Source organism: Schistocerca gregaria, chromosome 2 (genome assembly GCF_023897955.1).
Source record: "Schistocerca gregaria isolate iqSchGreg1 chromosome 2, iqSchGreg1.2, whole genome shotgun sequence".
NCBI classification, from domain to species: Eukaryota; Metazoa; Arthropoda; class Insecta; order Orthoptera; family Acrididae; genus Schistocerca; species Schistocerca gregaria.
The window spans coordinates 417,739,773-417,767,184 of record NC_064921.1 but is presented as its reverse complement, the minus strand read 5'-3'; the positions used below and the strand labels follow the sequence as shown (position 1 = coordinate 417,767,184).

At 44.0% G+C, this 27,412-nt stretch overlaps 1 protein-coding gene across 1 annotated transcript in view; it reads right to left on the bottom strand.

Annotated features, from left to right (window-relative positions):
* Positions 1-27,412, bottom strand: part of LOC126323748 (uncharacterized) — a 690,513-nt gene that overhangs the window by 144,497 nt on the left and 518,604 nt on the right. Inside the window, exon 3 of the mRNA XM_049994749.1 lies at positions 2,094-2,168. The gene's annotated coding sequence lies outside the window, so the exon portion shown is untranslated. The remainder of the gene's footprint in view (positions 1-2,093; positions 2,169-27,412) is intronic.

The following is a 27,412-nucleotide window of genomic DNA, read 5'->3' as shown; positions in this document are numbered from 1 at the left end:
TTGACTAACATCGAAAGAGAAACCACCTTTACAGTTAATTTACGTATGTCACATTTATGCTGGTGGCCAACTGCCACTAGTTGACACAAGAAGTTTAAAATCTGTGAAACTGTTGCTGCTCATTGCCGCAGTTTCCTGGCGTTGCAAGCAAGCTGTGCGCTACAACATCTTATAAAAATTAAAAACATTTCTGGTAGAAAACGACACCTTGTCAATCAGCAACATTCGAGCCAGCATATGGACTTTCCTGCCGACGCTTTGCTGCTAGAACTGTCCGCACGTCTGGTTAGGAATACCCTGCATAGCAGCATGGCTGAGCTGCTGCGGTAGACGTGAACCACGTTGCCTGCTGGTTTGTTTCGATGGTTGGCGGTTGCACTTTTACGTGTCCGTTATAGTATCCTCGTCACCGAGGCCACTGGTTAACACTAACAACAACGTCACTTTGAGCCACACAAATTTGATACCATTCTCACATTACACGCTAACCTCACAGCCGCAGGTCTGTAAATCTCCCCTATTCAGGAAAAGCGTACCCTACGACTCAGAAGTGGGAGAAAATCCCTTATTAATCTCAGAGAGTGCCTCCGCTCTCGTCTATCTCAGCAGAAAATGATATGCATCTGGACTACCTGTCATCCTCCTTGTGTATCCACTTCATTAGTGTAAACTATTCCAAAGTAACTTACCAGCTAATATTTGCAGGAGATTGGCACCCTCACTAGTGTTGTTTATCCATACTGAGGAAAACGTATTGCCATCTCTCAACACCCTGGTTTTAGTCCTTGACTCACTCATAGACTAGTTCGAAAATAAATCATGCTTCTAATATTCTAGTACACGATAATGTTCTATGATAACGCTACTCTATAGGTCTTATGATAACCAAATAAAGGGTGTTACAAAAAGGTACGGCCAAACTTTCAGGAAACATTCCTCACACACAAGTAAAGAAAAGATGTTATGTGGACAAGTGTCCGAAACGCTTAGTTTCCATGTTAGAGGTCATTTTAGATTCGTCCACCTACGCACAATGGAGCACGTTATCATGATTACATACGGGATACTCTACCTGTGCTGCTAGAACATGTGCCTTTACAAGTACGACACAACATGTGGTTCATGCGCGATGGAGCTCCTGCACGTTTCAGTCGAAGTGTTCGTACGCTTCTCAACAACAGATTCGGTGACCGATGGATTGGTAGAGGCGGACCAATTCCACGCCCTCCACGCTCTCCTGACCTCTACCCTCTTGACTTTCATTTATGGGGGCATTTGAAAGCTCTTGTCTACGCAACCCCGATACCAAATATAGAGACTCTTCGTGCTCGTATTGTGGACGGCTGTGATACAATACGCTATTCTCCAGGGCTGCATCAGCGCGTCAGGCATTCCATGCGACGGAGGGTGGATGCATGTATCGTCGCTAGCGGAGGACATTTTGAACATTTCCTGTAACAAAGTGTTTGAAGTCACGCTGGTAAGTTCTGTTGTTGTGTGTTTCCATCCATGATTAATGTGATTTGAAGAGAAGTAATAAAATGAGCTCTAACATGGAAAGTAAGCGTTTCCGGACACATATCCACATAACATATTTTCTTTCTTTGTGTGTGAGGAATGTTTCCTGAAAGTTTGGCCGTACCTTTTTGTAACACCCTGTATATCAAAAGTAGACAAATGACCTTTTCATAAAAGAAAGGTATGCTTTGAATCTTCCTTTACCTAGAAAATCATGTTCTACGACCGTCATCTGACAAGAACAACTTTCTTTTCGTTACCAGCTTCAAAAGCTACTAACCATCATCAGGCAGAAAAATTTTCTCAATTACTATACTGGAGGGTTACATGGATACTTTATGTCTCGTTCTATACAACATCAAGAATTCGAACCGGCCAACAGAACTCTATACGTACCTATTTAGAACATCAAACAAGTCGATAATTTATTTATTTCACTGCAAACGAGATTAATAACAACTACCTTCCGAAACACATAGCATACTTCCAAGAACAGATGAACTATTCTATTGTCACTGATTACTAAAATCATGGGTCTGATAAAAGTGACGGGTAAGTAGGAGACTATAACTTACTTGCGACGCAGGCAACTCTGAAAGGCTCTGTTGGATCTTGCCCTGTAGAGAGGATCGACTCTGGATGCCCGCTGCCTGTAAAGGTGGAATACGAGAGCTCATTAATTATTCGCAACGCAGTTAACGTAGCAAAAGAGCAGCAATCTGTGTCTGGTGCAACACAAGACAGTAGGTACCAGTTTGTTTATTAAACATTCCTCGCGAATTCGAAAGTAACAAGCTGAAGTCAAACTAAGAAGTATTATATCACAAAAATATGAAGTAATGCAGTTCGCATGCTATAAGACAAAGAATAATAGTCGCTTTTAGTCTCCTTTACGTGTCGTTTAACTTTTTCCTGTCTCCAAAATCGAGTACAGATGTTCTATCAGTAAAGACGTAGGGACAGTTTTCACATAACTCCCCTCATCTTCATAGTGTCTATCGGTATAGTTTCATGGGGAACAAATACTAAGAAAAGGTCTGCAGCTAGCACAGACATTAGACCCATAGCATGGGAGGTACGGATATCGTATCTGCATACCTCCCACGAACGGCACACGAAAAAATTACGTTGTCTTCAAGTTCTATAGATTACTGGTACGATAGTTAAGAGAATGGTGTAGAACGAGCTTGGTATGTATGGTTTCATACTGGTTTTATACAGATCACTAAATAGGAGCAAGGTTTTAAATTTACAGGAGGGAATTTACTTTAGTTCTATACTACGTATACCACTAATTATCAATCAACAACTTGTCTAAAGAGTAGAAAATGTTATCCGGAATGAATGATTTTATTAGCGTTTCTACTTGTCAGATGTTTTATGTTACTGAACAGTCGACCAAAAATTGTTCTGCCTATATACTGAATAAAATAATCAATCGGAAATACCTAAGGTCGAACTCACTGACCCATAATCAAGGTAATTAATAATAGAGGTGTGAATTTTGATAAGAAATTGTATATCGCATTGTAAGTTCGCATCATGTTATGAATTCCAATCAGAAAACCCATAAATAAGTGAACGTCTTAGAGTCTTACAGTCATTCCAAGCGGAGCAGTATTCATCACCTTTGACGTTAGTACACCGTATACCAGTACCCAGTCAGTTGCAATAACAAATATATTACTGTGAATTATAAGGTGGTCTTAACACAAACACTTCTCACTCCAAGGTCAATTTACACACAAAACTGCGAAGTATATATGGCAAGCCCACTGACACTTAAGACAAGGGGATATTTTTATATTTATTCAGAGATCACATAATATTGTAAACGTTTCTAAATTTTCCATTAATTGCGACAGTAAGAAACAGCTTTGCCATCTGCCAGAAACTTCCTGTACAGACAAAATTATTGGCAACACTTTATGCCATCTGACTCAGAAAAGGGAATTATTTATGTACATCATTTTTAACAGAATTCTCTTCAATTACGTAGAGGTAGAGCTGCAACTGCTTACCAGAACCTTGAACAAATTTAAGGAAAAGCAAGGTGGTAAGACTGGGCCCCAAATTCAGCTTCATTTACAACACTTTCCGCTGTTTTCAATTCATCAATGTATACGTGATTTATTCAAACAAATGTTTTACAATGTACAAAACACACAATATGCCCTGATAATATAAAACCAATGAACCCGTAAAAGGGGATTTCTGGTTAAATTTTCTTCACATGAAAATTTTAAATTCAGTTTTACAAATTCCAAAAATGAATCATTAGCCCAATCAATAATCAAACTATGTGAATCTGTGGAGTAGGCCTCCAGAACAAATTTTCAGCATAAAGCTTCTTACACAATTCCAAGTTTTTTAAATTCAATTGTGCAGATATTTTATAATAATGAATAATCAGCCTGAGTAGCAATCAAATGGTGAGAATCTGTGGAGCAGGCCTCCACCCTAAATTTTCAGCGCAAAGCTCTTTGCACATCTTCAGAATTGTTAGGTTCATTTTTACAGATATTTGAAGATAATGAATAATCAGTCCAATTAATACTATACAGCAGGAATTCACACGATGGGCGTTTAATTTAAATTCCCAGAAGCCAACAACTCCCTAAACTAAGTAACATGGAATGACAGAAGGTTCACAACGTTTTCAACCCTGAACAACAGGCGTCGAGGCTTTGTCTTGAATTTGGGAAACACCGTGTATAAATTGGAGCTCTGCTGTAATACTTCAAAGTAGGTAAAATTAAACCCGGTACCTGAAGTGAGATAACTCTAAAACACAAACAACGTTTAATCACGGAACCCAAGTACCAAGAATGATCTGAACGTAGAAAGACTAAGTATGCTCTAAGAGGAAACATAATATAATTTACAGTAATGAATATTGTTTAGTGAAACGGAAGAAAATTTAACTTTGGTATGAATGTGGCGAGGATACAGGAGTATCAGGGGCACAAGCTATTATACCACACACAGCACCCATAGGGCTGGACTGCCAAGAGGAAACGTTACATTCGATGTATGGACAAATCATTCGGCCAGCTCCGAGCGTATTTAGCACAGCGCTAACACAATAAGCGACAGCAGAGTGCCTGCGGTACCGATTGCAACAGCTATCCTGAAATACATATCTTCATAAAAGTACGAGACACCCAGATTTCTAGTAATTACAACACTATTTAGAAATCTCCCAATATACTGGCAAGGACACAATTAATAATAACAACTAAGTTCACTAAAATGGCTTAGCAAATGACAGAATGAGAATGAAATAAGGATCTGCTAAGGCCTAGGACGCAATTCACCCATAATTTTAATAGCTACTTACAATTTGTCATACACAACTTCATTGCCCTGTTCATATAAAGTCACACTATACCTTCATGTAGGTTGAGATTCGACAAAAACTAAAACTATTTAAAATAACACATTAGACAAGATAGAACATCACTATTGAAAAAAATTTCTTAGTTAAATTCGTTGTTGCTTAGTATTGAACACAAGGTTTAAAATCTCATTTGCAAATCCAGGTACAGTATGTTAAAGTCTCGCTCACAATTCCTTGAACACACTACACGGTAATTAAAATGTTACTTTTGTTAATTCTTACATCTATGACCCTTCAGAAGAAGGTCATTGGATCTCATCCGACGTGAGACAGTCATGGGCTTTCAAGGTCGCAAAACGAAAACCAACTTTAAGCCTCCTGCTCGCCGCAATAGGGACTAGAGGATGAACTTTCCGGCCTCCGGGAGGTCCCGCACCATCGATTCTTCACCTCGGCCACGTTCCAGCAGCAGCAGGCTCTACCACGGCTCCCAAGTGACCAAACACTTGCCGAGCAACTCCGCACACAAGAGCTAGTCGTCAAATCCGCAAACACCTCTCTGCGCACATCAGAGGAGGACTCTCTCGCCGCAGGCGCCACTTGATCATCGGACCCGGAAAGGAGGCACAGATCAACTTTTTGCGGTCACAGATCGACCGGAACGAGCCACTGGGGCATACGTCCATAGCACTGAACAGAACAGGAAAATCAGAAATAGCTTTTTAAAACTACAATGTACACTCCTGGAAATTGAAATAAGAACACCGTGAATTCATTGTCCCAGGAAGGGGAAACTTTATTGACACATTCCTGGGGTCAGATACATCACATGATCACACTGACAGAACCACAGGCACATAGACACAGGCAACAGAGCATGCACAATGTCGGCACTAGTACAGTGTATATCCACCTTTCGCAGCAATGCAGGCTGCTATTCTGCCATGGAGACGATCGTAGAGATGCTGGATGTAGTCCTGTGGAACGACTTGCCATGCCATTTCCACCTGGAGCCTCAGTTGGACCAGCGTTCCTGCTGGACGTGCAGACCGCGTGAGACGACGCTTCATCCAGTCCCAAACATGCTCAATGGGGGACAGATCCGGAGATGTTGCTGGCCAGGGTAGTTGACTTACACCTTCTAGAGCACGTTGGGTGGCACGGGATACATGCGGACGTGCATTGTCCTGTTGGAACAGCAAGTTCCCTTGCCGGTCTAGGAATGGTAGAACGATGGGTTCGATGACGGTTTGGATGTACCGTGCACTATTCAGTGACCCCTCGACGATCACCAGAGGTGAACGGCCAGTGTAGGAGATCGCTCCCCACACCATGATGCCGGGTGTTGGCCCTGTGTGCCTCGGTCGTATGCAGTCCTGATTGTGGCGCTCACCTGCACGGCGCCAAACACGCATACGACCATCATTGGCACCAAGGCAGAAGCGACTCTCATCGCTGAAGACGACACGTCTCCAATCGTCCCTCCATTCACGCCTGTCGCGACACCACTGGAGGCGGGCTGCACGATGTTGGGGCGTGAGCGGAAGACGGCCTAACGGTGTGCAGGACCGTAGCCCAGCTTCATGGAGACGGTTGCGAATGGTCCTCGCCGATACCCCAGGAGCATCAGTGTCCCTAATTTGCTGGGAAGTGGCGGTGCGGTCCCCTACGGCACTGCGTAGGATCCTACGGTCTTGGCGTGCATCTGTGCGTCGCTGCAGTCCGGTCCCAGGTCGACGGGCACGTGCACCTTCCGCCGACCACTGGCGACAACATCGATGTACTGTGGAGACCTCACGCCCCACGTGTTGAGCAATTCGGCGGTACGTCCACCCGGCCTCCCGCATGCCCACTATACGCCCTCGCTCAAAGTCCGTCAACTGCAGATACGGTTCACGTCCACGCTGTCGCGGCATGCTACCAGTGTTAAAGACTGCGATGGAGCTCCGTAAGCCACGGCAAACTGGCTGACACTGACGGCGGCGGTGCACAAATGCTGCGCAGCTAGCGCCATTCGACGGCCAACACCGCGGTTCCTGGTGTGTCCGCTGTGCCGTGCGTGTGATCATTGCTTGTACAGCCCTCTCGCAGTGTCCGGAGCAAGTATGTTGGGTCAGACACACCGGTGTCAATGTGTTCTTTTTTCCATTTCCAGGAGTGTATAAATGTGTGGTAGAATATCCGACAAAGTAAGTGTTCCATTTCCGAAATTCGGTCTTCATATTTCGTATACAATACAAAACCATTAGTAATGTAATTAATCTACAATATTAATATGTACCATTATAGATCTGTTACAGCAGTAACCTAGAAAATACGTCGCTTATATTGCAATGCCAGCTATTTTGACCAGATAGGTAATTTCGAAAGTACGTTTAAAGCGAAAGGAGAAGTACGGCGTAAATCATCTGCCGAAAAATCGAGTTTTACCAGTCATCTCTTTAAGAAAAATTACATCAGACTCTATTCGTAGATTCCTCTTGTGAATATAATTAATGTAATCAAAATAAATTCTACGCTCGTAATGGTACAATGCTCAAAATAATCAGCGCATCTTGATAAACTTAAATTGTCCAGAAGAATTCGAGTCCACAATTAAGAAGTGTATTTGTAAGTAATCATCGTGTCAGAACTATAATTTGCGTCTCCAAATATCTTAACAGAAATGTTATAAATTCCAAATGGACAAGCCTATGGTACCATTTCCTTTTCCAAAGATAATAAAGTCGGGAGCTGTAACTTAAGGTTACTCATCCTGTTATTACATCAATACCTTAACACCCACAATGTTGTAGGTCCCAGTGCAGACGCTGGTGTAGCTGTCACTTAACTCAGCTGAGAACGTGGGTGTGTTTTATGGTAGTAACTTTTGTTTTAGCTGTGTCATCAGGAATTGAAGACGTCTTACTCACGAATATTTGGAGAACCTCCACAAAAGGAAACATTTTCGAGCCAGTGTTCACATTTCGTTATTAAATGTTTATCTGAGAGTTTATCAGAGAGTAATATTCAATTAACATGTCATAAAACATTTCGATTTTAATCAGTTACTTAATGTTAGGAATTTTTAAAAATTTTCTCATTATTTTCAGAGTTTTCGTATGAACGAAGGAACTGATACAGCGCTTCTGTTGCACAGAATACAAGTAAACATAGAAGACAGTAATAAATGTTGGGCAGACGTCGCGAAATCTGTAAACGGACAGATTATGCCGGAGGACACCACAGGATAGCTTACAGTTAGTGCCCCTAAAAGGTTCGTCTCCCCACCGTCGCCATGTGGAAGCAACTTATAACATTTACTCGCACTACAGGTTAACGGTCGGAAGAAATATCTTCATTAAACTGTTAGAATTGACCATCGCATTGCCGAAATTTGTGCCATAAAATGTATAAATTTGTTTGGAAAAAAACAGACATAACTTTGTCAGGGCGTTAGCAACCGCAGCAGTAAGAATACACTTGATACACAGATAGGCAACAGTAGCAATGCTGCATAGAGTCGCTACGATAAAAAAACAACGTATCCTGCGTCAACAATACCGTCACTTCTACAACAAAAGTATAACAGTAACAAAAAATGCAACATGCTTTTGTTTTCTAACTAACGAGTGTCTCATCTGCTTTGGTAGAATACACGTCACTGCCATTACGCCTCCCAATAGTCTGTTCAGGAAACTTAGCTGCAATACTCGCCTCTTTCAGAGAAGGGCTGATGGAAGTATTGAAGCTGGACATTCTGTAGCCGTAGCGTTCGTCAGAGACGAGGATTAGAAAATTAAGAAGGAGTGCCAATCCATGGCTTAAGGAACAATCTCAGAATTCTTCTAAAAATAGACTTTACGGGAAATCCAAACCTGGGCCGCCGGACAGAGATTTCAACACCGCTCGGCCAGAAATAAGTCGGGAGTTCAATAATTATTGCAACAAATTTTTTTCTCGGCCGGTTTCTGTTGAAGAAATGCAGAAAATTTCGTGGGGCATCGCGATATGTTCTCGCTTCAGCCCCTATAATTTCACGAAATGTCAATGGGTGGTGGCGCCATACGTAGCCATCAAAAATGACATCTCTAACGGAGGTGGGTCCCAATCAGAGTCCTGTCATTGAGTGTCTTTTGGCGGAAAACCAGAGTATTGCAATTTTTCGTAAGCGCACACAGAATGTCTGCGGAGACCAAGCAGTGAATAATAGCACAGTGAGACGTTGAGCTGTCGTCACTGTAAAAGGTCGCAGAAACCTGTGACTCCTGCTATGTTGGAACGTGCAGACACCCTCACTCGATCACAATGAAACAGCTCGCAGCATAGCTGAACGTCTCTGTTGGCAGTGTCGACATACACGTGCAACATTTGGGGCTCTTAAAGGTGTGTGCTAGTTTAATTCCTTGCTGTCCAACGGAATACCGTAAATAGTAACAAAGGGCCATCTGTGAGGAATTGCTTGCATATTGCAAGGATGATCGTGAAAAGTTTATGTCCACATCGTCACAGGCAGCGAAACATGGTTTCATCACTTCGAACCGGAAACAAACCTGCAATCCATGGAGTGGGATCACACCAATTTTTCTCCCAAGAAACATAGCCACACCCTCAGCCAGAAATGTTCTGTATTCTGACTGATCCCCTACGTCATGGTACAATGATTAACACCGGGGTGTATTGTGCGACCATCAGAAAACTGAAGAAACGACTTCAGCGTTTTCGTCGCCACACGAGTGAAAACGAACTTCTCCTTGACAACGCAAGGCCTCCCACGAGTCTGCGCACCCGAGGAGCTCACAAAACTTCATTAGACCCTCCGCCTACACCCTACAGCCTGGTTGTCGCACTTGCTATCTCTTTGGGCAATGAAGGATGCACTCCGCTGGATCAGTACGTGGATGATTGGGGGCCTATTGATGCAGCAAGACGTTGGCTCCCACGTCGACCATTTCTGTGGTCCATGTGGGCCCTCCCAGTAAGAACTGAAAGGAGAATATGTTGAAATATAGGGTTTCGTAGCTAAAGGGGTTGAGAATAATATGGTGTATTGGAATCCTGAATAAAGTCAAACTGCTTCCAGAAAAAAAGCGTGTTGCATAGCTTACTGAACGCCTTCGTATATCTATAGCGTCGTCTTGTTTGTTTAATATCACGTTATATCGCCGCAGAATGTTTCTTAGGTTCGTGGATGGTTGGTTGGTTGATGGGTGATTTAGGGAAGGGGCCAAACAGCGATCTCATCCGTCCCATCGGATTAAGAAAGGATGGGGAAGGAAGTTGGTCATGCTCTTTCAAAGGAACCATCCCGGCATTTGCATGAAGTGATTTAGGGAAATCACGGAAAACCTAAATTAGGATGGCCGGACACGGGTCTCAATCGTCGTCCTGCCAAATAAGAGTCCAATGTGTGAACTACTGCGCCACCTCGCTCGGACTGGACCAATTTTGAATGACAAGTCATTATCAGTATAAGCTGTTACCTGTCTAGGAAATACTTCGATACTACTTGGTAAAGTTTGGTTACTTTCAACCAAGCCTTAAACCTGACGTGTGGAAATTTTCGTCTGGATTATGTAATCTGAAACATCGTTACGTAAAAATTCCTGTAGATGGAGGCTGTGGATGGAAATGAGGGAGTCTCCTTCCTAGAATATACTTGAACATTTATATTTCCTAGTCAAACACCGGCTTCAATCTACATCTGCATACGTACTACGCAGACCACTATAACGCCTGGTGAAAAGTAATTTCTGTTGTTTGACGTTCCCTTTTGTGCTTCACTCTCAAATGAAGTGAGCGAAAACGACTGTGTATATGCTTCCTTACGATCACTGATTTCTCTTTCCTTCGCTGTCCTGAAGTGCGATATTTTCACATGAAAGCGCACGAGTTCCAAATGCAGTCGAACAGAACCATGAGACATACTTCCCCATTGCGATATCATGTAAAGTACAAATATGTTTGACCGAGCGAGGTGGCGCATTGGTTAGACACTGGACTCGCATTCGGGAGGACGACGGTTCAATCCCGCTTCCGGCCATCCTGATTTAGGTTTTCCGTGATTCCCCTAAATCACTCCAGGCAAATGCCGGGATAGTTCCTTTGAAAGGGCGCGGCCGACTTCCTTCCCCTTGAGACCGATGACCTCGCTGTCTGGTCTCCTTCCCCAAACAACCCAACCCAACCCAACTAATAAGTTACGTAAAAAAATAATTATACAGTTCCATATGGGTTCCTTTAGTAACCTGTGAAATGTCTAGACCATATTCTGCGTCAGACTCTGTAGATAAGCGTTTCTGTGTGATACGAAGCGATTGTTGTGCCGATAAACCTTTGTACACATGTGGAAGGATGCTTTGTCAGAGGAAATGATGTTTCCCAGATCGTTTGGTTTTCGTCCGATCCGTTCCAATATATCAATAGCAACTTCGTGACGAAGGTGCAAGTCATTTCCATTTAATATTTACGCTGTGTAAGCGTGCAAGAGGAGTCATTTGGACAGTACCTTGTGAGCTGTTGAACGAAAGATCCTTAGCCCTCGTCATGTTCGACAAACTATTATTGATAGTCTTCCTTGGAAGGTCTCTCTGGTGAGCTGTAGCGTTTCATAAGATGTGCGCTTTTTGTCAGACCCTGACTGTCTGTTTACAGTCCCAGTGGCTAGGAAGTTATCATGGCAAGCCTAAATCGTCTTAACGTCTGGTAACTTCCTTTAAATTTCATGTCGGATTTTTCTTTGCAGTTCCTTTCCGTATATCAGGCCATGTATTGGACTCTGTCTTGATGTTTATTCGCTTTTGCTAATTGTTTAACACCTGTGACAAAATAAATGGAGTCGATTCGCAAAACATCTACACAAAACTTTTTGAGTCGCTTTACATGTTAATTTTTAATTCCATGTGGAAATCAGGGATATTTCATGTACTCCAATGAACAACAACCATACTTAATATGTATCTCAACCTCAGTTCATGTCAGCTAAATACAAGGTACACTGGTATTAGCAGAAAAGAGAGTTCCAGGACGGGATAAACTGAGGTAGTTATTAAGTATGGCTGTTGTTTATTAAAGAGGTAGGGATAGACGTGAAGTAAAAGGCAAAAGCGCGGTGTGGCCGCGTGGTTTGAGGCGCCATTTTACGGATTGCGTGGCCCATCCCGCCGGAGGTTCGAGTCCTCTCTCGGGCATGGGTGTGTGTGTTGTTCTTAGATTATTTCAGTTTAAGTAGTGCGTAAGTTTAGGGACCGATGATCTCAACAGTTTGGTCCCTTAGGAATTCCCACACATTTGAACATTTTCCTTTTTTTTCTAAGGCAACGTAGCAGGGAAATTGCAAGGTGTGTAAATAATGGTGCCAGGTTTGCAAATAACACAGCCATTTCGTTCGCTTTAAATGGTGGTAGTCGACGTCCAACATAGACAAGAGGATTTTCTGGCGTTCAGCTGTTGAAACGTTTCAGTGTTGTATGACTACGTTATCGCAAGACATTCACCGTAATAGATCATGCATATTATAATATCCAATTCGATCGATTTAAGGTGAAACGAGCATGTGAATTAGGCTACCTGAAAAAAGGAAAGCTGTCGTAGTGGAATTGCCTGAATGAAATCTAACTGTCCTTCGAATATATATTATACAATACGAGGGATGTCCAGAAAGTAAGTTACGATCGGTCGCGAAATGGAAACGACTATGAAAATCCGATAACGCTTTGCAAAGATGTGTTGGGCAGTGTCTAGGTAGAATTATGTCGCTCTTTTCATTCCTGATCTCTGAGTGAGCGCGTACAGATGTTATAGAAAATAGTGTCTCCCGCCGAGTACGAGGGCCTGGTAAGAATTTTCCCCTGAAGTTATGCAACCAACATTACATAACTGCCGTGCGGTTTCTTCTTCAATGTCTTCTTCAATTGTCTTCAAGACAATTCTCAGCCTCATTCTGCAGGGCAATGAAGATGTTCCTGCAAATGTTTGGTTACCCACAATACAGCCCGTAATTTTCTCCCACTGAATTTCATCTCTTCTCAAACGAACCGCTGGCTATGAAGGCAACATTTTGGCACAGACAACGAGCTTTATGCCAGCGTAGAGAATTGGCGGAAAGCACTGGCGGCTGCCTTCTATGATGAGGGTATTGGAAAGTTGGTACAACGCTACGACGAATGTCTGAGTCAGAACGGCGACTACGTAGAGAAGTAGCTGAAAGGAGTAGCTAACTGTTACAAATGAAACATTTATGATTTTCACTCTGATTTTCATTTCGCGATCAATCGTAACTTACTTTCTGGACAGCCTTTGCATATAATATATATTATATATTTCAGGGACCCTGAAGTCGAGACGGTACTTAACAGGGCGCATCATATCCTTAATTTTCTTAGGAGGACGAAAAATCAGTATTACACCCTGTCCACCCAGGGCTCTTCCTATTTTACTGGATATAGGTCCACAAAAAGGAAGAACCGCAATCGGTGGTTCATCCTGTGAGTGTACAGCATTTTCACGTTCCATTTTCTTGGAAAACGCTGCCTTTATATCGCATGCACCATAGCCATTCTTTCAGACTTCTGGTGGTTCTCGTCAGAAACAATTTTTGCTCTAAAGACCAACGCCCTCAAATCGCCTCCCTTCTGAATGAGATGATGGAAACTCTGTGCATTAAGGCATAAATCGGTATGTGTTGGCTTGCGGTACACAGAGTGGCCCAGACACCCGTCCGCCTGTCGTTCTACCAAGACATCTGAGAGTGGCAACCTTCCTTCTCCATTTCGACAGTGAACCGGATGATCGGATGTACGCTATGCATCTGTTCCACGCATCGTTCCAGTGCTTCTGTGCCGTGTCGCCAGACCGTAAACGCATCGTCGACATAACGATAAAATAAGGATGGACGGAGGAGAGCCGAATTTAATGCACGTTCCTCAAAATTCTCTATAAAAAAGTTAGCCAATGACGGAGACAACGGAGAGCCCACCGCCATACCGACCGTAATTTAATGAAACTTAGTACCACACAAAAAGTAGGTAGTCGTCATCACATGCCGAAACAACTTCATAGTTTCAGGAGAAAAAGATCCGCCAGAATTTTCAAAGTGTTCTCGACATGAACTTTTGTGAACAGCTATACCACATCCAATCTAACTAGAATGTCATTTGGACCAACTCTATCTGTTTGATTTTCTCAATGAACATATGGGAGTTTTTGATGTGATGTTATCCCGAACTGACGCGGCAAGAAAACTGAGAATGTATTACATATCAGAGCCTGCGCGAAAAACTTCGTTCTCATATTTTGTCTTCGGATAAAAGTGCTTCCGTTCGTCTCAATCAGCATCCCTTTCTGTTACCTAGTGTACTGTATAATAGCAGTTGGCCCAAGTTCCATCGAACTACACTCTGTGGTGGTGTCACGTCATCCGGAAGTTACTTTCGAACTTAAATATTGCACCCCAGTGTATTTCGTTGAGTTGCAACTTTTTAAAATCATGTCTGAACCAAGAGAGATTCGTTGGAAACACATCAATGATAGAATTACACTCCAGGAAATTGAAATAAGAACACCGTGAATTCATTGTCCCAGGAAGGGGAAACATTGACACATTCCTGGGGTCAGATACATCACATGATCACACTGACAGAACCACAGGCACATAGACACAGGCAACAGAGCATGCACAATGTCGGCACTAGTACAGTGTATATCCACCTTTCGCAGCAATGCAGGCTGCTATTCTCCCATGGAGACGATCGTAGAGATGCTGGATGTAGTCCTGTGGAACGGCTTGCCATGCCATTTCCACCTGGCGCCTCAGTTGGACCAGCGTTCCTGCTGGACGTGCAGACCGCGTGAGACGACGCTTCATCCAGTCCCAAACATGCTCAATGGGGGACAGATCCGGAGATGTTGCTGGCCAGGGTAGTTGACTTACACCTTCTAGAGCACGTTGGGTGGCACGGGATACATGCGGACGTGCATTGTCCTGTTGGAACAGCAAGTTCCCTTGCCGGTCTAGGAATGGTAGAACGATGGGTTCGATGACGGTTTGGATGTACCGTGCACTATTCAGTGTCCCCTCGACGATCACCATAGGTGTACGGCCAGTGTAGGAGGTCGCTCCCCACACCATGATTCCGGGTGTTGGCCCTGTCTGCCTCGGTCGTATGCAGTCCTGATTGTGGCGCTCACCTACACGGCGCCAAACACGCATACGACCATCATTGGCACCAAGGCAGAAGCGACTCTCATCGCTGAAGACGACACGTCTCCATTCGTCCCTCCATTCACGCCTGTCGCGACACCACTGGAGGCGGGCTGCACGATGTTGGGGCGTGAGCGGAAGACGGCCTAACGGTGTGCGGGACCGTAGCCCAGCTTCATGGAGACGGTTGCGAATGGTCCTCGCCGATACCCCAGGAGCAACAGTGTCCCTAATTTGCTGGGAAGTGGCGGTGCGGTCCCCTACGGTACTGCGTAGGATCCTACGGTCTTGGCGTGCATCCGTGCGTCGCTGCGGTCCGGTCCCAGGTCGACGGGCACGTGCAACTTCCGCCGACCACTGGCGACAACGTCGATGTTCTGTGGAGATCTCACGCCCCACGTGTTGAGCAATTCGGCGGTACGTCCACCCAGCCTCCCGCATGCCCACTATACGCCCTCGCTCAAAGTCCGTCAGCCATAGTGCCAGTAGTGTCAGTGTCGCCCTAACCGCCGTCTGCTTCACGTCTGCTGTGCAGCGAGCTACCTTAATTTAAGTATTATCTGTATTTTTCTTACTTGTCACTTCTTCTTCTGCGTGTTTTTGCTTTTAGGAAGCCTTAATAGTCGAGTGCTATTAAGTTTTCCATAGATCTCGTGTTTGTTTAGAATACAGTCAGAGAGTCCCTTTAGTCAGCCATAGTGCTAGTAGTGCTAGTGTTTGTTTTGAATACAGTCCAGAGACAGGTAGTGCTATTTTCCTTGTTTTCTACAAGAAGTGGTTAGCAATCACAGTTTAGTCAATAATCAACCGCCTTTAGTGAATTAGCAGTCTATTTAAAAGTTTATTAACACTCTATAGTAAATTGATTTCTTAGGATGGGTAGGATGTGTGGCTGCTGTGTACGGACGCAGGAGGAACTGGCCACTCTTCGCGAACAGCTGAGCGTGTTGATGGCCGCGGTCAGCCGTCTTCAGGCTGCTGCCTCGGAGTGTAGCGGCAGTGGGGAGTCTGGTGCGTCGCAAGGTACACCCCAGGTGTTACATGCTTCACCCACTGTCCCTGCTGTCGAGACATCTTCGCGGGTACCGGGCGCGGTTGGGCCACCCTCTCCCCAAGGGGAGTGGCGGGTTCAGCGGCGTTCGCGGCGCACGAGACGGAGGGTCAATGTGGAGGCTGGCCGTGTGGCATCGCCCGCTCTGCCTGTGAGTGGACATGTGGCTGCTCCTTCAGCAAGGTCCGAGCAGGCACATGGGGGGAGGGGTTTATTAGTTATTGGGAGCTCCAACGTTAGGCGGGTGATGGAGCCCCTTAGGGAAATAGCGGAAAGGTCGGGGATGAAGGCCAGTGTTCACTCTGTCTGCTTGCCGGGGGGTCTCATCCGAGATGTGGAGGAGGCCCTACCGGCGGCGATAGAGAGCACTGGGTGCACCCGACTGCAAATTGTTGCTCATGTCGGCACCAATGACTTCTGCCGTCTGGGTTCAAAGGTCATCCTCAGTTCGTACAGGCGGTTGGCGGAGTTGGTGAAGGCGGAAAGCCTCGCTCGCGGAGTGGAATCTGAGCTAACTATTTGTAGTATCGTTCCCAGAACCGATCGCGGTCCTCTGGTTTGGAGCCGAGTGGAAGGCTTAAACCAGAGGCTCAGACGATTCTGCGGAGAGCTGGGGTGAAAATTTCTCGACCTCCGCTATCGGGTGGAGAAATGTAGGGTCCCCCTGAATAGGTCAGGCGTGCACTACACGCCGGAAGCGGCTACGAGGGTAGCGGAGTACGTGTGGAGTGCACATGGGTTTTTTTTCAGGTTAGAGAATTCCCTCCCTAGGCCCGACAAGACGCCTCCTGAGACGCGGCAAGGCAGGAGTAAGCAAAATGCAACAAGGAATAACAATATTAATGTGCTTATAGTAAACTGCAGGAGCGTCTATAGAAAGGTCCCAGAACTTCTCTCATTAATAAACGGTCACAACGCCCATATAGTACTAGGAACAGAAAGTTGACTGAAACCAGACGTAAACAGTAATGAAATCCTAAACTCGGATTGGAATGTATACCGCAGAGATAGGCTGGACAGTGAAGGGGGAGGCGTGTTTATAGCGATAAGAAGTGCAATAGTATCGACGGAAATTGACGGAGATTCGAATTGTGAAATGATTTGGGTGAAGGTCACGGTTAAAGAAGGCTCAGACATGGTAATTGGATGTCTCTATAGGCCCCTGGGCTCAGCAGCTGTTGTGGCTCAGCAGCTGAAGAATAATTTGGAAAATATTTCGAGTAGATTTCCCCACCATGTTATAGTTCTGGGTGGAGATTTTAATTTGCCGGATATAGACTGGGAGACTCAAACGTTCATAACGGGTGGCAGGGACAAAGAATCCAGTGAAATTTTTTTAAGTGCTTTATCTGAAAACTACCTTGAGCAGTTAAACAGAAAACCGACTCGTGGCGATAACATATTAGACCTTCTGGTGACAATCAGACCCGAACTATTTGAATCAGTTAATGCAGAACAGGGAATCAGCGATCATAAAGCGGTTACTGCATCGATGATTTCAGCCGTAAATAGAAATATTATAAAAGGTAGGAAGATTTTTCTGTTTAGCAAAAGTGACAAAAAGCAGATTTCAGAGTACTTGGTGGCTTAACACAAAAGTTTAGTCTCACGTACAGACAGTGTTGACGATCAGTGGACCAAGTTCAAAACCATGGTACAATATGCGTTAGATGAGTATGTGCCAAGCAAGATCGTAAGAGATGGGAAAGAGCCACCGTGGTACAACAACCGAGTTAGAAAACTGCTGCGGAAGCAAAGGGAACTTCACAGCAAACATAAACATAGCCAAAGCCTTGCAGACAAACAAAAATTACGCGAAGCGAAATGCAGTGTGAGGAGGGCTATGCGAGAGGCTTTCAATGAATTCGAAAGTAAAGTTCTATGTCCTGACTTGGCAGAAAATCCTAAGAAATTTTGGTCCTATGTCAGAGCGGTAGGTGGATCAAAACAAAATGTCCAGACACTCTGTGACCAAAATGGTACTGAAACAGAAGATGACAGACTAAAGGCCGAATTACTAAATGTCTTCTTCCAAAGCTGTTTCACAGAGGAAGACTGCACTGTGCTTCCTTCTCTAGATTGTCGCACAGTTGACAAAATGGTAGATATCGAAGTAGACGACAGAGGGATAGAGAAACAATTAAAATCGCTCAAAAGAGGAAAGGCCGCTGGTCCTGATGGAATACCAGTTCGATTTTACACAGAGTACGCGAAGGAACTTGCCCCCCTTCTTGCAGCGGTGTACCGTAGGTCTCTAGAAGAGCGAAGCGTTCCAAAGGATTGGAAAAGGGCACAAGTCATCCCCGTTTTCAAGAAGGGACGTCGAACAGATGTGCAGAACTATAGACTTATATCTCTAACGTCGATCAGTTGTAGAATTTTGGAACACGTATTATGTTCGAGTATAATGTCTTTTCTGGAGACTAGAAATCTACTCTGTAGGAATCAGCATGGGTTTCGAAAAAGACGGTCGTGTGAAACCCAGCTCGCGCTATTCGTCCACGAGACTCAGAGGGCCTTAGACACGGGTTCACAGGTAGATGCCGTGTTTCTTGACTTCCGCAAGGCGTTTGACACAGTTCCCCACAGTCGTTTAATGAACAAAGTAAGAGCATACGGACTATCAGATCAATTGTGTGATTGGATTGAGGAGTTCCTAGATAACAGAACGCAGCATGTCATTCTCAATGGAGAGAAGTCTTCCGAAATAAGAGTGATTTCAGGTGTGCCGCAGGGGAGTGTCATAGGACAGTTGCTATTCACAATATACATAAATGACCTGGTGGATGACATCGGAAGTTCACTGAGGCTTTTTGCAGATGATGCTGTTGTGTATCGAGAGGTTGCAACAATGGAAAATTGTACTGAAATGCAGGAGGATCTGCAGCGAATTGAAGCATGGTGCACGGAATGGCAATTGAATCTCAATGTAGACAAGTGTAATGTGATGCGAATACATAGAAAGATAGGTCCCTTATCATTTAGCTACAAAATAGCTGGTCAGCAACTGGAAGCAGTTAATTCCATAAATTATCTGGGAGTACTCATTAGGAGTGATTTAAAATGGAAGGATCATATAAAGTTGATCGTCGGTAAAGCAGATGCCAGACTGAGATTCATTGGAAGAATCCTAAGGAAATGCAATCTGACAACAAAGAAAGTAGGTTACAGTACGCTTGTTCGCCCAATGCTTGAATACTGCTCAGCAGCGTGGGATCCGCACCAGGTAGGGTTGATAGAAGAGATAGAGAAGATCCAACGGAGAGCAGCGCGCTTCGTTACAGGATCATTTAGTATTTGCGAAAGCGTTACGGAGATGATAGATAAACTCCAGTGGAAGACTCTGCAGGAGAGACGCTCAGTAGCTCGGTACGGGCTTTTGTTAAAGTTTCGAGAACATACCTTCACCGAAGAGTCAAGCAGTATATTGCTCCCTCCTACGTATATCTCGCGAAGAGACCATGAGGATAAAATCAGAGAGATTAGAGCCCACACAGAAGCATACCGACAATCCTTCTTTCCACGTACAATACGAGACTGGAATAGAAGGGAGAACCGATAGAGGTACTCGGGGTACCCTCCGCCACACACCGTCAGGTGGTCTGCGGAGTATGGATGTAGATGTAGATGTAGATGTAGAACTGCACATACGCGGCATGCTACCAGTGTTAAAGATTGCGATGGAGCTCCGTATGCCACGGCAAACTGGCTGACACTGACGGCGGCGGTGCACAAATGCTGCGCAGCTAGCGCCATTCGACGGCCAACACCGCGGTTCCTGGTGTGTCCGCTGTGCCGTGCGTGTGATCATTGCTTGTACAGCCCTCTCGCAGTGTCCGGAGCAAGTATGGTGGGTCTGACACACCGGTGTCAATGTGTTCTTTTTTCCATTTCCAGGAGCGTATATTCAAAAACGTAGGTGAATTACAGCAACTGCTCTGCAACGGATCTAAGACTGGAGCTCTCATTCCACAACTAATGGTTCCTTTTACGCCGACTGGTACGCTACCACTGTTGGATCCTTGTTGTCATCAGCGGTATCAAGCATAAATCATACAGACTGGGAGAGATTAGCACCTACTATAAAACAGACTTTTTAGAAGTTACTATCAACAGCACTGGACTATTTAGTATTTGAATGACGTTACCGTCAAAGTAGTTACGTTGGCTTTCGATTGGCTAAAAACTGTCTGTATTACAGAAATTTTCTTTAGATTACTGGAATTCAGTGTCATTTCCTAAAATGCGAACTGTATTTTACAGAAATTAGCGAATTGCTGTATCTCTCTATATAATTGGTGAATTCCCAGCAGGCACCTTGCAACAGATATTCCCACACTGTATATCGTTTGTTGCCTTTGCTCCACTTGCGGTTGAAGTTGGTGTTACGTTTGCCAGGAAGTACCTCTGTGTAAGTACTCATGACCGCCTGATTAGTGTAGGCCTTTTGTTGTTCTATTACTTTTTCTTTTGCATTTATAAAATCGTTACATTTTTTCCACGTCACCAAATGCTCCTCGTTACTCTCAACAGTTAGCGGTTGCTCTTACGGTTGCTTTGTTGCTTACCTATGACTTTGCGAACAAACCGTATCTAACCGTTGGGACTGAAGGGAAATGTTTATTGGTGGAATGTTGTGATAGTTAAAGAAACTTTTTCTTTTGCTTTTGTTCGACACTGTTTCTCATTTCCAAGCCTGCTGATGTTACCAGTAATACGACTCTTCATCTGCCTTTTTCCACTCTGCCCATCGCAAAGTGAGTGTTATGTTGTTAGACATCTCTTCACTAAATAGCCGTACTATAATACAGCAACACAAAACGAATTTTCGTTTCATTCAGACTTCTATTTAATGTCTCATGCATACGACACTAGAAGATATTTCCTTTTATGAGGCTGTATAACAGTGAAAGAGAGAAACGAAAATCCAATAAAGCACGAGGCAGCGGCCATCATAATAACTGCGTTACGAAAATATCCAGCAATGTTGCCCTCCTGCGAACAGCGCGAGATGTGCAATCGCTATGACGCTGAACACTTATTTGGGAAAATTGAGGATCAGAGTAGTCCATACAGACTCATTAAATTTCATTGCCATTTGTGTAGGTAAAGGTAAACAATGCCAACAATATTTTCATTTTTTTCTTCGGTTTCAACATTTCGTTGACGCGGAACAGCAAGTTTATTTAAATGATTTACAGCGTTTGCTAATAGTTCCGTGAACAGTTGCAGTATATGTTAGGGAACTATCTCCAAACTTTACAGATTCCAAGTTTGGCCTATTGAGGCCGCACTGACAGTGCCTGATCTTAATAACAAACATTGAGTGGCAACACATTTGCTCTATAAGTGTTTGTAGGATGCATGTGGCATGCCTGTTACCAAATGAAAACCTTTTTTTTCTATAAACGCCATTTCCATTTGGCGTTGATTTCGTATATACAGAATTAAAGGGTTAGTCATTTGAAATCCGTAACTGTCCACTACTGCAAAGCAATGGTTTGAACTTTGGTTCAATGTCACTTACGGTCTGCCTCTTTAGTGGTGCAAAAGTCACCCTAAGGCACGGCGACACTGCACGTAGCGAGGTGTCGACATAGGCAAAAAAAAAAAAAAAAAAAAAAAAAAAAAAAAAAAAATGCCAGACCTCAGAAGTTCATGAAATATATTAGGTATTTTCATGATTTGACATTGACACCAAATTTTACCACATTTGTACCCAGTGCCACCTTGGGCGTGTTACACCGTGGGAAGGTCGTCACGCCCCTTCTCATCAACATTTCTTCTGTCGGCGCTTCTGCGATGAAGATCAGAACTGCGACACCCAGCACTGAATCAATTGGTTCTCTCATCGGTGGTGTGGGAAAATTCTTCAGACATACTGCCGCACAGAACTGACACTAAAGGCCTCAGGGAGTGGCATAAAGAGCGCCAATGAAACCACCCCTTTCCTCGGTACGTTGATTTCCACAACTGTTCGCAGTGCCATGAGCAACAGGACGACACCCTTGACACAGCTTTCGACATTTTGTCTTACTCGTTTGGAGTATAGCATGACCAAAATTTTTGGTATGGTATGCGGGCTTTAGTTTGCACCCGTAGGCTCTAACCTCACCATTGCTTAAACTTTGAATAATAAACGTCAGCAATGGCGGCCGAAGACTGACGTTATAAGAAGTCACCCTCATTCATCCAATGGCCTTGTCAGAGAAGTCGGAGGACCGAAGAGAGGGTCAGGACTCTCTCTTGTCCTTGGGATGCGAAACTGCCCCTAAAGGCGGAGGAATCAGCAACTAACAACGCCATAAGGATGCAGAAGCCTGTGGAAACCGTTGCATTAAATACACGTCATTTATATCCACAAAACATGTGGCCTGTTATTGGAAAAAATTTCATGATAATTTGAAAAGTAACTTGTTTGGACTATTTAACTGACAGAGAATGTTGGCAAAATTTAGTGTACTAAGCACATTTATTTTACCAAACAAGGCATAAATTATACAAAATAAGTTATACATTGACTTCCCTAAACAACTAACAGTTAAACAAGGTGATCAGTGAGCCAAGTACAGTAGCCCTAAAAATGTGGATAACGCAAGCTGAAGTGATTTGACTGTGAGCAGACTTTGATAAAACCTACTGAAGTTTCTCTGTATAGGTGCAGCTGAGCGCAAGTGGCGATTGAGATTTATACTGCCAGAGACGCAGTACGTTACCCTGTGTACTTCGTCGGCGACATGATTTGCAGCTCGCGAGATGTGTGCGGCGGAGGTGTTGAGACATGGAAGCGGCACCTGTGAATCGGTCGCGGCCACGAAAGAAATTCAAAAATATCACGGTCTAGCGATCAGGCAGACGGATCGCAATTTACTCTCTACCAGAGCCCTGACATCACAGTAGATTTCTGTATGTGACACACCTGTTCGTTGGTCGTACCAAGGACTAATTTGGCTCACCTATACGACATAGCGCACACGGATATCAAACGGCAAGACTGGTAAACCAAAAATGAATAAGTGTGCCCTCTGTAGACGAGTAGTCTGAGACGTTTGAAGTCACACTGTAGGTAGAGTAAGAACTTCACCTCATACTCCCCAGTCTAGACTACTTGCAAGTGAAGTCAGTCTCAGGACAGGTCTCAAGAATCAAACACACATGCCAGAGCCTCGACCAGAAGTGCTTACCAGACCAAAGTTCCGCACCCGAGTGCTTCCCACCTATCGAGAAAAAATTCCGTTTTCCTGCAAAGTGCATGAAGGACACCGCTTTCACACCATCTTGAGCCAATCACAAGGCTCTAGAGTTGCTAAATCTTCTCTCCTGCACGACAGCACAAACTCGTGTCGAGCCAGGGCAAGAGTTAAGAAACCTGCGTTTCTGAAAAAAAGAAAAAGAAACCACCAATTACCGGCTTTTTAAAGTTTTTGCAGAGGGGGAAAAGAGGATTTTCTCCAAAGTCATGTCTCTTCCCATGGCAACAAGTGTACAGATATAATCTCAAAGATCTGTATCTAATTCGCCTCTGCCTTGGAGCGTGTTATTCGTAGCTATGAGGTGTAATAAAGATTCCATCTCTAAACGTTTCTCAGATGCTGGAGTTCTCTTACACAGTTGGGGCGGCCAAGGGAAGTGGCTCACTTGCAATATTGGTGAACACAAAACCTTGTGAATTTTTATTATGTGTGGCTCTGCACACAATGCCTGGTTTATGACTCCACTATGTAGATTTGTCCCTTTAGATCATCACCCCTGCCCAAACTTCTGCTGACGCCACAACAGGTATCGCGGCATTGTTCTGCTGGAGCCCTGTCTGACAACATTTACTAAGGAATGGGTCCGCCACTAATTGCTTTCAACTCCAAAGAAACCATTTCTACGAGCTAAGAATCATAAAAATACCTCATGCTTTTAGTCCATTACCAGACTCTATCAACATCTGCACAGGCTGTTAACTTTCTGGAGTCTTGATCAAGGTGTATCAGGTTGTAATAAAAATCTTTAATAATTCCCATATACTAAAAATAGAGTAACTTGTCCTCACTCAAATTTCTCCACTGGCAAAAGATTCCTCCATTAGGATCTCAGTGAGGGACTACCAAGAGAGAAGTGATCGTGCTTTATCTGAAAACTACCTTGGGCAGTTAAACAGAGAACCGACCCGTGGCTATAACATATTAGACCTTCTGGTGACAAACAGACCGGATCTATTTCAAACAGTTAACGCAGAACACGGAATCAGCGATCATAAAGCGGTTACTGCATCGATGATTTCAGCCGTAAACAGAAATATTGAAAAAGGTATGAAGATTTTTCTGTTTAGCAAAAGTGACAAAAAGTAGAGTTCAGAGTACCTGCTGGCTCAACACAAACGTCATGTCTCAAGTACAGCTAGTGTTGTGATCAGTGGACAAAGTTCAAAACCATCTTACAATATGTATTAGATGAGTATGTGCCAAGCAAGATCGTAAGAGATAGAAAAGAGCCACCGTGGTACAACAACCGAGCTAGAAAACTGCTGCCGAAGCAAAGGGAACTTCACAGCAAACATAAACATAGCCAAAGCCTTGCAGACAAACAAAACTTACGCGAAGCGGAATGTAGTTATCAAAATGGCACTGAGTACTATGCGACTTAACTTCTGAGGTCATCAGCCACCTAGAACGTAGAACTAAGTAAACCTAATTAACCTAAGGACATCACACACATCCTTGCCCGAGGCAGGATTCGAACCTGAAGCGCCTAGAACCGCACGGCCACACCGACGGAGGCGTTCAATGAATTCGAAAGTAAAGTTCTATGTACTAACTTGGCAGAAAATCGTAAGAAATTTTGGTCTTATGTCAAAGCGGTAGCTAGATCAAAACAAAATGCCCAGACACTCTGTGACCAAAATGGTACTGAAACAGAGGATGACAGACTAAAGGCCGAATTACTAAATGTCTTTTTCCAAAGCTGTTTCACAGAGGAAGACGGCACAGTAGTTCCTTCTCTAGATTGTCGCACAGATGACAAAATGGTAGATATCGAAATAGACGACAGAGGGATAGAGAAACAATTAAAATCGCTCAAAAGAGGAAAGGCCGCTGGACCTGATGGGATACCAGTTCGAATTTACACAGAGTACGCGAAGGAACTTCCCCCCTTCTTGCAGAGGTGTATCGTAGGTCTCTAGAAGAGCGTAGCGTTCAAAAAGATTGGAAAAGGGCACAGTTCATCCCCGTTTTCAAGAAGGGATGTCGAGCAGATGTGCAGAATTATATACCTATATCTCTAACGTCTATCAGTTGTAGAATTTTGGAACACGTATTATGATCGAGTATAATGACTTTTCTGGAGACTAGAATCTACTCTGTAGGAATCAGCATGGGTTTCGAAAAAGACGATCGTGCGAAACCCAGCTGTTGCTATTCGTCTACGAGACTCAAGAGGGCCATCGACACGTATTCGCAGGTAGATGACGAGTTCCTTGACTTCCGCAAGGCGTTTGAGGTAGTTCCCCCACAGCCGTTCAATGAACAAAAGAAGAGCATATGGACTATCAGACCAACTGTGTGATTGGATTGAAGAGTTCCTAGACAACAGAACGCAGCATGTCATTCGCAATGGAGAGAAGTCTTCCGAAGTAAGAGTGATTTCAGGTGTGCCGCAGAGGAGTATCGTAGGACCGTTGCCATTCACAATATACATAAATGACCTTGTGGATCGGAAGTTCATTGAGGCTTTTTGCGGATGATGTTGTGGTATATCGAGAGGTTGTAACAATGGAAAATTGTACTGAAATGCAGGAGGATCTGCAACCAATTGACACATGGTGCAGAGAATGGCTATTGAATCTTAATGTAGACAAGTGTAATGTGCTGCGAATACATAGAAAGATAGATCCCTTATCATTTAGCTACAGTCAAGTAGGTCAGCAATTGGAAGCAGTTAATTCCATAAATTATCTGGGAGCACACATTAGGAGTGATTTAAAATGGAATGATCATATGAAGTTGATCGTCGGTAAAGCAGATGGCAGACTGAGATTCATTGGAAGAATCCTAAGGAAATGCAATCCGAAAACAAAGGAAGTACGTTACAGTACGCTTGTTCGCCCACTGCTTGAATACTGCTCAGCAGTGTGTGATCCGTACCAGATAGGGTTGATAGATGAGATAGAGAAGAATATTGTAGAACAAAAGTAAACTGGTGCTTTTCATTTATTATAATGTTGTTCTACCAAGAACCGACGGAAGATTCTGTTGATAAGATAGAGAAGATCCAACGGAGAGCAGCGCGCTTCACTACAGGATCATTTTGTAATCGCAAAAGCGTTACGGAGATGACAGATAAACTCCAGTGGAAGACTCTGCAGGAGAGACGCTCAGTAGCTCGGTACGGGCTTTTGTTGAAGTTTCTAGAACATACCTTCACCGAGGAGTCAAGCAGTATATTGCTCCCTCCTATGCATATCTCGCGAAAAGACCATGAGAATAAAATCAGAGAGCTTAGAGCCCACACAGAGGCATACCGACAATCCTTCTCTCCACGAACAATGTGAAATTGGAATAGAAGGGAGAACCGATGGAGCAATTCAAGGTACCCTCCGCCACACACCGTCAGGTGGATTGAGGAGTATGGATGTAGATGTAGATGAATAACGTCTACGAGTCGGAGCGTAAAATATCTGAAGTGTGAAAGTGATACAGAAACCGGAAAATCTAAAAGGAAATACTAACCTGGGGTCTAGATATGGTTGGGGTTGTAGAAGTGAGATGGAACGAAAATTAGGCCTTCTGGTCAGATTAGTGTAAGGTACAATCAAGAAGAGCAAATGTAGTAGAGCAGGGGCAGGATTCGTTGTGAAAAACAGGGAGGGCAGCGAGTGAGTCAATGTGTACGTTTAAGTGAAAGAGTTTTTCTCATCAGGATCAACAGCAAACCAACGCCGACTACAACACATGCCTAAGTCGCAAGCTGGAGATGAAGGAATAGAGAAAGTACATGAGTATATTGGACGGGTAATTCAGGATTGTCATAGGGGACGGGAATGTAGCTGTAGGGGAAGGAGTAGAGGAAAGGGTTATGGGTGAATACGAGTTTGGTACCAGGAGTGAGAAAGCAGAATGTGTAATTGAGTTCTGCAACAAATTTCAGCTGCTAACAGTGAATACTCTGTTCAAGAATTACAAGAGGAGGTGGTACACCTGTAAAAGGCGGTGAGACACGAGCAGATTCCACTTAGGTTACATCATAGTCAGACAGAGAGTCCAATACTGGATTTCATTTCGTACTAAGGAGCAGAAATAGACCCAGACCACAACGAAGTTGTGATAAATAGTAG